The following is a 14,680-nucleotide window of genomic DNA, read 5'->3' as shown; positions in this document are numbered from 1 at the left end:
TAACTGTGTAAAAAAGAAGCTAAAACTCTTATATGTGTTCAATAATGGAAATCAGCAGCAGGAGTAGTTAATAGTACTGTGTATCTTGACACTCCTTACTATTCTAACAATTCCAGATTTCACTATTTTTAAATTCTATAATTATCAAATATTCTTTTTTACTCATTTATTGAAAACAAAAAAGCCCAGAATAAATTAAATTTATCTTTGACAGCTTTAAATATTTCGTTTCTCTTTTATTGTGCAGAAGATACATTGATTTTTTTATTTCTATGGTTCTTAACTCAGAAGCAGAAATTCTTGATCAATTCATATAGCTATATAGTCACGTATTTTATAGTTATCACTGAAAGTATTGTCATTTAACAACAATATAATGCTTGTGGTATTCATTTACTGATCTTAGCTTTGTACAAAAGTATGTAACATTTAATAACTTTTATTTCTGTAATGGTTCATATACCGAGTTGTTATTTATTTATTTATCTACTTATTTATTTATTTATTATAAGACCTTTCCTGGGTCGAGAAAGAGAATTCTTTCTCCATTGTGGAAGTATTTTGCCTTCTGAAGATAAAAGACTGCACCTACCAGAGTTTGGGATGCCTGTCACGATTTCAGTCATGGCTTTTCCAGCCCTCTTCCAGAGACCAGATCTCTCCCAGTGTAACGGATGCATGTTTAAGCTGTTTTATCCCACTGTTTGAGCTGTGTGTTACAGAAGGCTCTACAGCAGGAGCCATTCAATCCAGCAGAGGACAAGGCTTTCAAGAGGTAGCCCAAGCTGAGCTGGCTTTGCAGCCCAAAAACTCCACAAGACACACAATGCCTCCCATCCTAAGTCACCACCACAACAGATGGAGCCCAAGCCAGGGGCTAAATGAATCTTTTAATTTATGGACATTTGATGAAGGTGGCTCACAAAGTAAGGGAAGGGTACAGGAATATAGTATAAAGGATGGGAAAAGGGATGTTGGCTGATGGGTATCTGTTGGATAGTGGAGGACCTGAACATGATGCAAATGGTTCAGAGCAGAAGGTGGAGATTTTATAGGGTCTGTCTGGGACAGAGTTAATTTTCTTCACAGCAGTCCATAAGGTGGTGTGTTTAGGTTTTGTTACCCCAACAGCCTCCACAGCAGACTCTGCTGATTGCTGCCAAGCAGTGCTTTCACAGGGTCAGGGCTTTCTCTGCTCCTCAGGTTGCCACCTTGCCCTCCCTTGGGTGAGAAGCTGGCAGGGGACATAGCTGGGACAGTGATGTCCATTGATCACAGCAACACTTCGGACTGTAAAATGCTGTAATCTGCAATAAAAGCTCAAGGAAAAGAGGAGGAAGCAGCAATACTCATACTTGTGGCCTTTGTCCTCCACTTGCCAAGCATCTATCACATCTGCTGTCCAGCAAGTGGCTGAACTTCTGCCTGCTAATGGGAAGTAGTGAATAAATCCCTTCTTTGCTTTCCAGGTGCACACAGCTTTTGCTCCACCTCTCACTCAGTGCATGAGTGCTTTTGCCTTCCTTCTAATTTCTCTCCAGCCCATGGGTGTGTGAGCAGCTGTGAAGGTACTTAGGTTCTGGCCACACTCAAGAACATCCAGAAAATTCAGAATCAGAGTCATATATTGTCATTGGACCAGCTAGATCCCAAGGAATGAAATCCAAGTGAACCAACTCAGAAAGGCTCATGATTTATTCCATCTTGTAATGATCTTTGCTAGGATGCCAAATAAGGCTTTTGCATGCATTGGCACTTCCAGGAGATCAGCGGGAATTCCTGTCTGGATTTTTCAGGCCATGTTTTCTCTGTTACTTCTCTGTCTTCTAGATATTTTCAAAATCTGATCTTTTCCAAAGACTCCTGACCCTCTGTGCTTGACCCCACCTCTGTCAAAAGGAGAGATGAACACTGAAAGAACAGTGTTTTGAGGGAAAACCAGGCAAGACTTGGAAAGATATGTAGCCTGTGATTAGTTTATGCAGCTACTCCACACTTTACTCCACTTTCTTAATTAATAAGAAAAGCCCCAACAAACAGAAACAAGCAGAGACAAAAGAAAAGAAAGCCACCTGCAGTATAAAAATCCTTCTGGAAGACCGGAAGGAGGGATATGTGGGTGTGCAGAGAATAGGAACTGGGCAGTTTTGTCCTCATTTGGAGAAAAGACTATCATCTGTCCAGAGGAAATCCTTTCTTGGGGCTCCTTTGAGATAATTAATCTGGGGGCCAAGCTTTCATGCTTTACAATTTCACAGCACAGAACAGCATAATTATAATTACAATGCACGGCATGGCATACCTTGCTCAAGCAATGAGACATGACAAGCTATGAATTTTTGTGAGATTATTAGCACACTGTGAACAATGTGACAACATGAAAGGCCAAAGGTCAAAGGCAGAGCCACTTTAATCACTCAGAAAGTATCATAATTACCCTGAAGTGCATTTCCTGTTCTGTCTCTTACTGCTGTGAAACAGAACGGGTTTGGGCAAACAAAGTTCAAGTATTTTCTGGCCATCAAGGATGCTGCACCTCACCTCCCCAGCTGCCAGTAAAGCACTCTTTTACTACCACTCTCCCAAGCTAAATCACAGTTTGTCTTACAAACATAGTTTACTCAACAAAAAGTTCACATTCTTAGAAATAAAATTATATTTATGGTTTGGCTGTCTGTTTTTCTTCCTTTACCAGCATGAAATATCCAAAAGTAGCCTCTTCTGGTGCTAGACTTAAAATATTTTTGTCATCAGTTAATAGGAGAAAAAAGCTACATGAAACAGACTGCAGACTGATAATTAGTCATATTAGCAGTATAATATGTATCTTTGGAGAATTCATTCAGTATTTAGCTGAAGCACGTGATAAAAATATGCCAAGAAAAATCCATAAATACCTTCCAGTGTCAGTATTGCCATACATAATGCTGCATTGCCATCAGTGTTACCATTACTTCATCTTATGCTGTGACCATACAGACCTCCACTGCCGCATCAGCTCTAGGACACAATTCTGTCCTTGATTACAAAATAGGAATCTGTGCTTCCTTATGAGAATTGAGAGAGACATCAAATAAGGACGTGCAGTGCAATCAGATTAATTCCTGCAGACAGCAGTGCAGCTTGGTCACTAGTTTGGCAGAATGCATCAGATTTTTAAATCTGTCAATCTAAACTTCGTAAGTGATTAAGATTTCTTACTTTGCTGCATCCATGTCTTTGTGCAATCCAAATACCTAATTCTTCTGACAGCTATTTATTAAATTGTTATATACAGAAATTTGCATTTTAGACATATTTGTGCCCACTGTAAAACAAGGCAGCGCAAGAACTTTCATCTTTTTTAATATGACAAAATGTGGGGTTTGTGTGTGGCCTACATACGCATTTTGAAGGTTCTTAGACATGTTTAGTCCTATTCAAGAAGGGCAAGGTGGAAGAAAATTTTCTTCAAAAGACAGAAGTGAATATTCTCTGAGGAGCTCTATTAGCCAAAGGCAAGAGATTTGAACCTTCCAACCTTGTGCATTGCCAAAGGATGAAGCTAATCAAAACACGTTTTGCACAGGCACACTTAACTGTTAGATGTAGTCTAAAAGATGTCTCATGGTGGCAGGATGACTTTGTTACTCCTGGAGAATGCTCAGGCTCCTCTGGCACAAAATCATCCAGAGCAACTCTCACTTCCTATGGGTTCAGCAGAGTGCAAGAATAGTGTAATGTAATTGCTAATTAATTTACTGTAAAAATCTTAAATAAAAAACACCTTACTGCCAATTTGTTAAATTTGGCAGCCTGATGTGTCAAAACAGAAGCCGGCTGTGCCATCTCCTTGCAAGCTGTAAATTACTGATATACTCTCTGCATCCTTTGTAGCTGGAGATGAATAATGCATTCCCATGCTGTACTTCTCCTGGTGAAAATTGTCAGGTACTGCTTATAGCTTAAAGCGCTGTTTTCCTTGTCACTCCTCAATGCCTGTTCTTCACTCACAACTTGACTCCCTTGCTACTACTTTAAATACCACTCCTAATGCCATTTTGAGCAGAAAAGAAAGAAAGGGAAAAACCAAACAAATAAAAACCAACACCAAACAAGTTGATAAGCAAAGAAGCAAAAAATATTTCCTAGGAATATTCACCCAGCATGTCCTTTATGTGCCGGGAATTGGAAAATTGGCAAACTCTGACTGGGGAATCAGACCTGGGCAGCTAGCCTTGCTGTTGCTGCATTTTACCATGGCAAGTAATGGAATTGCACTAGGATATTCTCCATTATTAAATGTCAGAATTGGCTGCCTTTAAACCCACAGTTTTGTCTAACCAACCTCGTTGCCAAGTCCACCCTTGTGGCCACCCTGGACCTGTGCAATGTGAGTTACAGTCCTGCTACACCAGCTGGCTCATCAGCATCCCAAAAGACACCAGTGTCCACTGAGAGAGAGGTTTGCAGAAATGATGTAAAGCTGCTAAAACATCTCCTCAATTCTCTAAACATCACAAGTGATTTTGCAATGGATGAAAAGTGACTGGAGATGCTGTTTTCTGACAAACACTCCTTATGAACCTGGCACAGTACATACCACTGACAACTCTTCTTCTTCAAAAAAAATTGTTTTCTGTCTGGTGGCATATTGAGGCAAGAAGCTTTGCCAAGCGGAAGGAACTGGAGGGATCTTTCCATTTTGAATAGTGCAGGAGAATGGCTCACAGGGAATGTTAAGTATTGATGGAGGTCAGGTAAAGTTTTGCCCAAGCAACCTTCTTTTTTGCTTATGCTGGCTACCACTGTTTGTATGCAACTGATGGGCCAGTGACAAATGTTTATGTATTGCTCTGGCACACACACACTCCCACAAAAAATTAATTTATTCTGGCAGGGTGGTAAAAAACTGTTTTTCTTCTTCTCACTTGCTTAATTGGATTTTAGTTACTCTAAGATGAGAAAATATTTTTAGAACCAGTCTGTTAAGATTTGTCAGGAGAGGATGAACCTGTCATTTAAAGCTGCAGTACAATGCATCCATGCACAGAAATTGAGAGACAACAGGGATCTATGCTGGAAAAGCAGGAGGCAAGAGGGATAACATCCAGGATATATCCAGTCCACCTGCTTTAGATACTACAAATCCAAAAAAGCTTGAAGGAACTATCCTCTGGAAGTCAGGTTGCTTTGCACAGGGTAGCACGGACAGTTCAAGAACACAAGAATAACATATTGCTTTAAACTTCACTATTTTACACTATTTCCAAGCATTGTCCCCTTCCCAGATTAAATGGGGTAACTTTCACTAGTTTTGGAGATGATTAGTCAGAGTGATGACATTAATGCCATGACTATCAATAAGGAAGCAAGTTCTCTTTCTTCTGCACTGGTGTGCAAGACCTCATCTGTAAGAGGTGCTGAAAGGATGGTGGCACCTCAGGGGTCAGTCTCTGTTTCCTAAAAGCCAACACTAAAGTGGAGATCAGTGGGATAAATCATGGTAGGATACCCACAACCCCATCCTTGGAAACATTCCCAGTCAGATTGGATGAGACTCTGGGCAACCTGGTCTGTCAGTGATGTCAATGCTCACGGCAAGTGGGTTAGAGGCACCTCCCAACCCCAAACTAAACTGTGATTTAGGACATCTGCACAGAACTTGACATACACCAGCTCTGCATTCCATTCACTGTCACAGGCTCTTGGGATTTTCAGGATGGCAGTTTCTGTCTGTCTGTGCCATGGTAAGTTCAGCTTTCCATTGCTGAAACAGCAAAGGTCCTTATGGAGGTTCTTCAGAAGAAGATAAATAAAAAACCTCACACTACCTTATTTGCACCTGCATTTGGATAGGGAATAGATGCCTGGCTGTTGGCCACATCAACAAAGTTGGGCTACAGCCATTTCAAATCCCAGCACAGCAACAATCTCCTTTCCTCCCTGCCAGCCTTTGTGTGTGCACAAGCTGTCAGGGTAAAGTGACATTCTGCTTCTCTTCTCCCCAGCATGCACTCCTGAGATAAAGAAGATATATAAAGATATATCTGTCCTGAGGTATTCAGGGGCCCTGGAAATTCCTGCAAACAACAGGGACATAAGATAGACACCAATAGAGGTCACAATAGATGGTCACAAAATGAAAATTTTGCAATCTGCTATTTTCAAGCTTGCTGCTGAAAATCAGCAAGGAGCATCCAGGCAAAGGTATTTTAGAGACTTTCACTGCATCCAAAACAGAGAGCTAAACTTCTGAAATGCCAGAGCTGCGAATGAATAATTCCTCCTCTAAAAAATTACTTATTCTGTGAACCACATGGTAAGGCATGAAAGAGTTTTGACAGTTTATTCATCAGTTCTACCAACAAAACAAAATAATGTTTCACAGAAAGACAACACTCATATCTCTTAGCATCTAGGTGGGTTTTTCTTACTGACTGTCTCAGGTTAAACAAATTCACTTTATTCCCACTCATTAGCTATGAGATACCTGAAATACCATCAGTACAGTTACAAATCCAAATATTAAGACACACTGTTCACTATTGAGAAAAAAAAAGTGTTACATTTATGATGAAAAGAAATCTAATAACCAGTAAAACCACAGAGAGGAGAAAGTTAGAGGCAACACACAGCATGTATGTCAGGGAATGAATAAAACCCCAAACACACAAGTGTGTTTAGAGCTGTGAAATTTTAAAACGGTACAATATGTGTATGTCACACTCAAGCTGTGGCATTCATGTGCTAATGGCAATTATCAGACCTTGATGATAACATCAGTCCTTCCTAAGAAAAAGAAAGTGTTTGAAATTGTTTGATGAGGATTCACTTGACTGTCAACAAATTATTTCCTCCCGAGAATATGATTTTGGGGGATGAAAGCCCTGACTTCAGAAGACATTTGGAATGAGAGCATCAGAGAATGGCTTGTGTTGGAAGGGACCTTAAAAGACCATCTAGTTCCATCTCCCTGCCACGGGCAGGGACACCTTCCACTAGACCAGGCTGCTCAGAGCCCAGTCTGGCCCTGAACAATTCCAGGGATGGAGCATTCACAGATCCTCTGGGAAACTTGTGCCAGCATCTCATCACTCTCACAGTCAAGAATTTCTTCCTGATATATAATCTAAAAATGCCTTCTTCCAGTACTTTATTTCAGTTAGAAGTTGTTCTTCAGAGTCTGTGAAAACTCGTTTTCAGAAGGTATGAAGTGCCAAGAAGACATGGACTGGATAGCTCAGAGAAAGGAGAAACAGTTCTTTAAAATCAGGGGACCAAACAGAAAGAAGGTGAGGCCTCTGGGGACTGATTTGAAGAAACCTGGTTGTTCTCAGGTCTGGCCATGCACCAGTGTCTTTGGTGTCTTTGGTGTCACTGCCAATGTGGGTAGTTTTTCCCAGAGCAATTTTTTTCTCTTATATGTATTGTGAGACCCCTGCACTGAGCAAAATCATGAGATACAGCATTGCCTTCCCCAGCTATTGTAGTGATACTTTTTACAGAGATTTTAAAAACAGATATCCTTATTTGCCAGTGGAAAATGAAGAAAAGAAGTTTAAATAATCCCTTCCCTTGTCCATGCAGTGAATTCTTACTGCAGAGAAAGCTGCTCTGTGTCCCAGCTGAGGTGAATGATCACTCCAGTTTAAAGGCAGTTAAATGAGAAGTTGTCATAAGGAAGCAAGCATAATTAAACCAAAACTAGGGGCAACACTAAGCAAGTCATGGCAGAGAAAATCATATCTCCAGTGAGTAAACCACAATTAGAAAAAAAAATCCTGATATGACAGCTTGGTCATAACCTCTCTATTACCTAACCCATCAAATATTCCTTGTTTTTCCCTGGTTAGTTGATACTCCATTTTTTCTTTAAACTGTAAAAATGTCAGTGTCCTTACATAACAGATGGCAAATGCTACTCCATTATCTTTTCTCACACGTAGTGGAATATTTTGGCCATGCTTTAGCTTACACGATTTGGCAGACAACCAGGAAAAAAAAATTCACCTTAAGACTAAGGCTTTCATTTTTTACCATTGGTTTCACAAGATCAGAATCTTCAGACTAGGTTATCAGAAAATTGTTTGACAGGGAAAAGGAGACAAATCCACAGGCATCCAAGAAAAGGTTTTCAGTTCAAAACTAGGTGAATGAAAAATGCAGAAGACCTGTAAATTGTGTAATCCTTTGGGTGATGCTGAATTTTTCCAACTACTTCCAGGAAAGGTGTAGAGAAGGCAGAGCCAGACTCACCCCACCTGGGGGAAAGGAGATCTCTGGTCACCATGAACGTGGTCAAACACCAGCACAGGAACTCAGAGAGCTTGTAAATTTTCCAGCCTTGCAGGAATTTGAACTCAGCAGCCCAAAGCAACCTGAATCAGATGGTCCTGCTCCAAAAAGCACATCTGTACCTCAAAAAGGACCAGAGACCTCCAGGGGCCCTCTCCAACCTGCATAGCTTGACTGATTTCACCTCTTATGTTCAATTAAGACATGCATCCATCAGTCCATAATGGAGTATAATTCTATAATTTCTCTTTTTTTAACATCACAATCATTTTAAGCACAGGAATTTTGCCTTAGCAACATTCAGTGAAACACCAGGGTTCATCAATAAAGTACATAAATAAATAACTCCCATAAGAAGATTCAGTTCCTCCTCCCTTGTTGTCTTATTTTATGGAAAGAATCAATTCACTAGGAAACACCTTCAAAGGGTCCAATTTTTTTTTAAATCCCATATTTTCAAGGAGCTTTTCTCAGGTAAATCTATGTTGGCAGATTTTATTGAGGGAATGATAATTTTTCCAAACACCTTTACCTAACAAGCTGCTGGCACAGAATCAACATTCCAATAATTTATTGCTGTTAAACAATTCTACCACCTGCATCTATTATTCTCCCACTTCAACAACAGTGTTCTTTCACCAGGGCAAGCCAAAAACCAAGCTCCCTGCTTATCCTTGTGCAAACAACAGGAGGTTTTTGCTACTCATTTTTACATGTACCACTCAAACCATTAATATATTTCATTTCCTGGACTATGACATCGGTATCACAGCATGCATTCCTGTGAATGAAATCCTAGGACCACACAGCAGGAGACAAAACCGTGCGCTGAATAACTGAGAGTACATTGGCATGATATTCTGACTCTGCAAAGCAAACTGAAGTAGGCCAAGGCACCCATTTGTCCTAAAAAACAGCTTCTATCCAAGTTTCATAAAAGCATTTTTGGACAGATAATCAGAACCATTACAAACTCCAAATCAAAATTACAAACTCTGAATCACAAGAATGTGCTGTGCAGAGAGTCTTTGGCAATACTGGCACAGCAATTCTCCCTTCTTGAAAGCCCACTGCTCTCTTAGCCTGGCTTTCAGAGGTCACAGCCCTGCCACCCATTTTCTCTGTGACCTAAAAGAAGTGTTTGCTTCCCCTGCTGTCTCCATCCTCAGTCTCCCAATACCAAGTGGCACATCCCCTGTCCTGCTGGCTTTGGGGCTGGCTGCTATAAACCAGTAACCAGCCACCCTCCCCTGTCCATCAGCTTTGGAGATCCTTTAGAAACTGTCCATTTTATCCTGGAGGATGCAATTTGAATGGTTTAATAGAGAAGCAGTTTTGGCAGGACACAGGCCTATGCCAACTCCCCTGGTATGGCCGCCCAAAGGAACCTCTCTGCTTCCAACCTTGAACTGGATCTTTTTGTCTCTTTGACTCATTGACAGCCCCCAACAAAAGTAATGTGAACTTTTCACCATATAGTTAGCAGCATCTGAGGACAAAGAAGTCAAGCTCCACTACATGCTAGCACTTCACAAATGAAAGCCTTCTTCAGGGAAAATTAATCAATCCACATTTCTCAGTCTGTTTGCCTTCTGCTAGTGGTTTTCAAGATCACTCAGGAGCTTTGCAGTCAAATATGTACTTTCCTGAAAAATGAAGCTACACAGATGCAGAAAATACCACTGTCATACTATTCAAAAGTCAGTGAATAAAGGTGAGAATGCTCCTGATTTGAGACAGGTCTTAGGTTCTTTGTTTATACTAGCAGATACCTCAGCAAGGCTCCTTGAATGGTGTGAGAATGCTCAGGCAGAAGCATTGCTTTAGGCACCTGTATATCTACTTAGAATCTGTTTGATTAAAAGGAGTTCCTTCAATTAATAACTCTAGATGGAAAGGTAGTCTCCCCCCCCATTGTGGTTCACTCTCCTTTTTCTCCTGCCTATAGCATACAGCTCCTATTTATTGTCTCACAGTAGATTGTCCTGCACTGGAGATCAGGTACGTTGCTTTTGGGAGAAAAGTTGTTTGCTATTAATGAGTTTTTTACTTCTTGCTAAGGTACTTGACTGCTGACCAAGGCATTGCCCCATCTCACCACACTGTGATATTGCTCTTCAGTCACTTAGTGCCCTAATCAGCAGTACCCTTCTCTGCAGGTACAAATTTCACAAAAAAAGGTTTCATTATTCTCTGGCATTAAAATATGGTCTCACTTTTCCAGGTCCACACTGAAAAAGTTTTATTCAGTCAGTCTTTTCTTCTGTGAATGCAGAGTGGCATTGCCACTCTCTGGCTGCTCACACTCACCACAAAATAACCAGACTGAAGTTCTCCTGCCTCACCTGCAGTGGTACAAATACCATAAAAGCAGAGAGCTATGGCAAATCATGAACTTGGCTTCTTTGCAGCAGCGTGCATCCCTCACCTACCATTGCTTGGCCTCAAAAAGCTCTTACACAGTCTCAGTTGTGACCTGATGGGAGTGACTGAGTCCTCCCTGCGTTGAGAGAATCCCCCCAGGTTTCCATGTGGGTGAGGAGCAGGGCAGAGCAGGGGGTGGCTCCCCTCACCCTCCCTCCACAGCAAGAGGGAGAGAAACCTCTGGTACAGGCAGAGCGACTGCTCAGCACACAGGAGGCTCCCCAGAGGAAGGACCACTATCAGGAATGCTTAAATGCATCCTCTTCGTCCCAGCCATGGCAGTCCCTGAGCTACCTGAACATTTCCTAAGCCAGTGCGCTGCTGGGATCGAGTTAATTTTCTTCACAGGGGCTGCATTAGAATTTGTGCAGAAAACAGAGTTGATAACACAGGGATGTTTTCATTAATGCCCTGAGACAAGGCCTTGTCTGCTCCTCAATCTACTCCACCAGTGAGCAGATAAGCAACCAGCTGCGTGAGTTACTCAGAGGCCAAGCACTGGCTGTGGAACCTCACATGCAGTGGATCTTTGGCTTGGCACAGTTTCATGCTGTGTGAAGGGCACAAAGCAGCTTGTGAGAGAGATTCCTTATAATATCAGGTATGCTACACAACCCTGAAAAATGGAACACAGATAAATATTAAAGGTCAAGAGAAAGCATCCCAACTCTTCAATTTCCATGCACAAACACGATAGGTGCTGAAAATGCAAAAGCCTTCTGCTGAAGTCCTGTAAATTTCCCTTTTACTCACAGACAAGGAAATTAGCAATTTATTTTTAAATCTGAATATTTTTGCATGTTTAGGTTTCTCCTGGGACCTCACACAATGTTAATAAAATCTTGCTCTATTCTGGACAAAATGTCAGAAATGAATATATGTTCCAAAAGACAAGAAGTTTATCTCATCTAAACCAAGAGCCACCACGTTAGATAAAAGCTGTATGCACAAAAGAAAAAAAAATGCCATTTGCATTAAACTGCCCATAAAGAAGCTTAATATTATAACTCAGTCTAGGCCTGTTGGATTTTCAGTACATCAAAATTTATTACATACTTCAGAGCAATTTTTGCATGAGCCAGTGACTTGTCTCCTTCGGAGGTATATTTAAACATTCACACACACTGGAGAATTACATTATTAAATACGCTGCAGAGAATATTAAAAATAGAGTGCTGACAAAAGTTTGTTTGGTTTGCATAGAAAATTCTGACTCCTGCTCATGATCATTGCTATGACTTCAGTCTGAATCACACAAGGAAATATTAACCTGTTGGAGCAAGTCCAAAGGAGTCTGCAAAGATGCTGAGAAGGCTGGAGACAGGTTGAGGGAACTGGGGTTGTACAGTCTGGAAAAGAGAAGGCTCCAGAGAGACCTTAGAGAATCTTCCAGTAACTAAAGGGGCTCCATGAGAGCTGGGGAGGGATCTGTAGGACAAGGGCATGTTAGGAAGAGGGATGAGGTCTTCAAACTGACAGGGGGCAGGTTTAGATTAAATACAAGAAAGAAATTTTTGACTGTGAGGAGGGTGAGGCCCTGGAACACGTTGCCCAGACAAGTTGTGGCTGTCCCATGCCTGGAAGTGCCCAAGGCCAGGCTGGATGGCCCCATAAACAATCTGGTCTAGTAGAAGTTGCCCTTGCCCCAAGGCAGTGGGATTAGAACACAGTGGTCTTCAAAGACTGTTCCAACTCAAATGGTTTAATATTTCCATGATTCTCTGATTATCTGCTAAAGGAACACTGTGGCCTCTGCCACTGGCCAGAATGCATTACAACAGTAGCTTTTCCCTTTTCTGTTATACTTCCTGCCACCTAAAAATAACACCCAGCAAAATTTGAGATATTGTCCAGTACTCCTTTCTCAGGAGACTGACAATCCTCAGACATGAAACCCCTGGTCATAAAACCAGACCAGTGTGATCAAACATGGTAGACAGATTCTCAAGAAACAGAAATCAATACAACCTTGCTGAAATCCTTGAAACTGAGCCAACAAATTAAGTGAAAGATGAAGGACCTGATCCACAGGCCAAACACAATGCTGTTTTTTAATCTTCTCTTTGAAGGGGTAGAATGTGGAGGTCAGCACTGAGAGATGTTACACATATTTTAAAGATGTCCATTTCTTCACATCACCTGCCTTTCCTACATTCCCTAACATTTCCCTGGATATCACACAGCCCCTTCCTATCAAAAATCCTCATGTCTTTTACTTTGGTTCTCTAAAGCTTCCCAAGCACCCACAGGGTTTTGCAGAACATGGTTGGAGGAGATTTTGAAGAAGCTACCACAAAGGTGTGCTGCCTCATGGTTTGGTTGATGAAGAACCTATTCCTCAAGACTGTTGATCAGACATGGTTTTGTGAAAATAAGACATGTGCAGGCCTGAGCATACTGACAAGAGATCTCTGCTGCGCTCAGACACTTTCAGATATGAGATTTCTGGTTGCATGTATCAATATTCCTCCATCTCCACCAGCTGGAGCAGTACTGTACACCAGATGACCATGTGTGATGGGGTGTCTGTGTGTCACATTCTCCATGCAAAAATACTACTTCTACATTTGCTAAAAAAAATACCTGGGTTTGTTTTCTCCTCAATTTCACCCAGCTAGAATATAAATCCCAGACCCAGAACAACACTTGGTGAGCCATTAATAGAACACAGAAGGTGTCAGAACTCTAAAAGAGAGTTTCAGTTTATGAAAAACCACAGTGTAGGAAAGAAATGTAAAATGTTAACATGCTTCAGGATGCATTTGATACAGCACGTGGCAGAAGGACAGAAGTTTGAAGTTTTCAAGACATCATGTTTAGGGCAATCAATGCCTCCAGTCCTCCAGCACTGAAACTTGAGATGCCAGGAAGCCACTTGAACATCAAAATTGTCAGAAACTGCATAATCAAGTCAGGTTGGTATAAGTCTTTCACAGCTTTACACCTGAAACTGATGATATGAGTTCATGTGGTGTTAACAGCTCACTAGCACATGCTAGAAAAGGTGGGCATAAAATGCAAGATGTCTGCACAATAGAAGTCCAAGGGGCTGCTCCTAGGATAAGCATTATTTGGGTGAACAGGAATTAGCATTAATTGTCTTCCTGGAAGATAGAATCATAGAATGGTTAAGGTTGTAAAAGACCTCCAGGTTCATTGGGCTAATGCAGCAATGCTTTGTTAACCACTAAACCATGTCCCAGGTGCCCCATCCACACGCCTCTGCAAAATTTCCAGAGACAGCAGTTCCATGGGCAGTCTCCTCCAATGCGTGATCACACATTCAGTGAAGAATGTTTTCTCCTAATATTGATACTAAATCCCCCCTTGATGCAACTCGAGGCTATTTCCTCTTGTCCTTTCACCCTGTAGTGGATTAGAGAAATTACAGTGTCTTGTACGCTAGTGTGGGACATTTTGGAAAGACAGATGAAGTGAAAACCCTGCAGAGAGATCCTGATGAAGGAGAAATACACACCTGTACTGCTGCAGATCCCTAAGCCTTGTCTGTGCATTTAAATGTTTTCTTCTGCTGATACCTATCTCTAACAGAAGGAAAATAACACTAATTCTGAGGAGATTAAAGTAAGAACACACAATACACTTTGCCCTTTATTCACATCTGCCACTACCACATGTAAGAAGATTGTGCTCCAAATTATCTCGTCAGAATCTGCTTTTAATTTCATAGTGATTAATTTTGCAATGTAGCAGTCTATGTTCTGTTCAACAGCTGATTTTTGCTTTGCAATAATTTGTTTTTATGATGAGAAATCTTCAAGGTGAACAAAATCAGTAAGAAATGTTAAAATAATTTAGAATATTAATTTGAAAGTAAAATGGATGAACAACAAACACATTTCTCTCAGTTTTGTTTTAGTAGTGTGTAGACACATTTCTTGCCTTGTCACTTGCAGGCTGACAGCATCTATACCATATTTTCCTCAGCAAATAGCAGGATGGGAGGCTGGAATTAATA

The sequence above is a fragment of the Camarhynchus parvulus genome, chromosome Z, assembly GCF_901933205.1.
Source record: "Camarhynchus parvulus chromosome Z, STF_HiC, whole genome shotgun sequence".
Classification (NCBI taxonomy): Eukaryota; Metazoa; Chordata; class Aves; order Passeriformes; family Thraupidae; genus Camarhynchus; species Camarhynchus parvulus.
Note: the sequence above shows the minus strand (reverse complement) of the source record.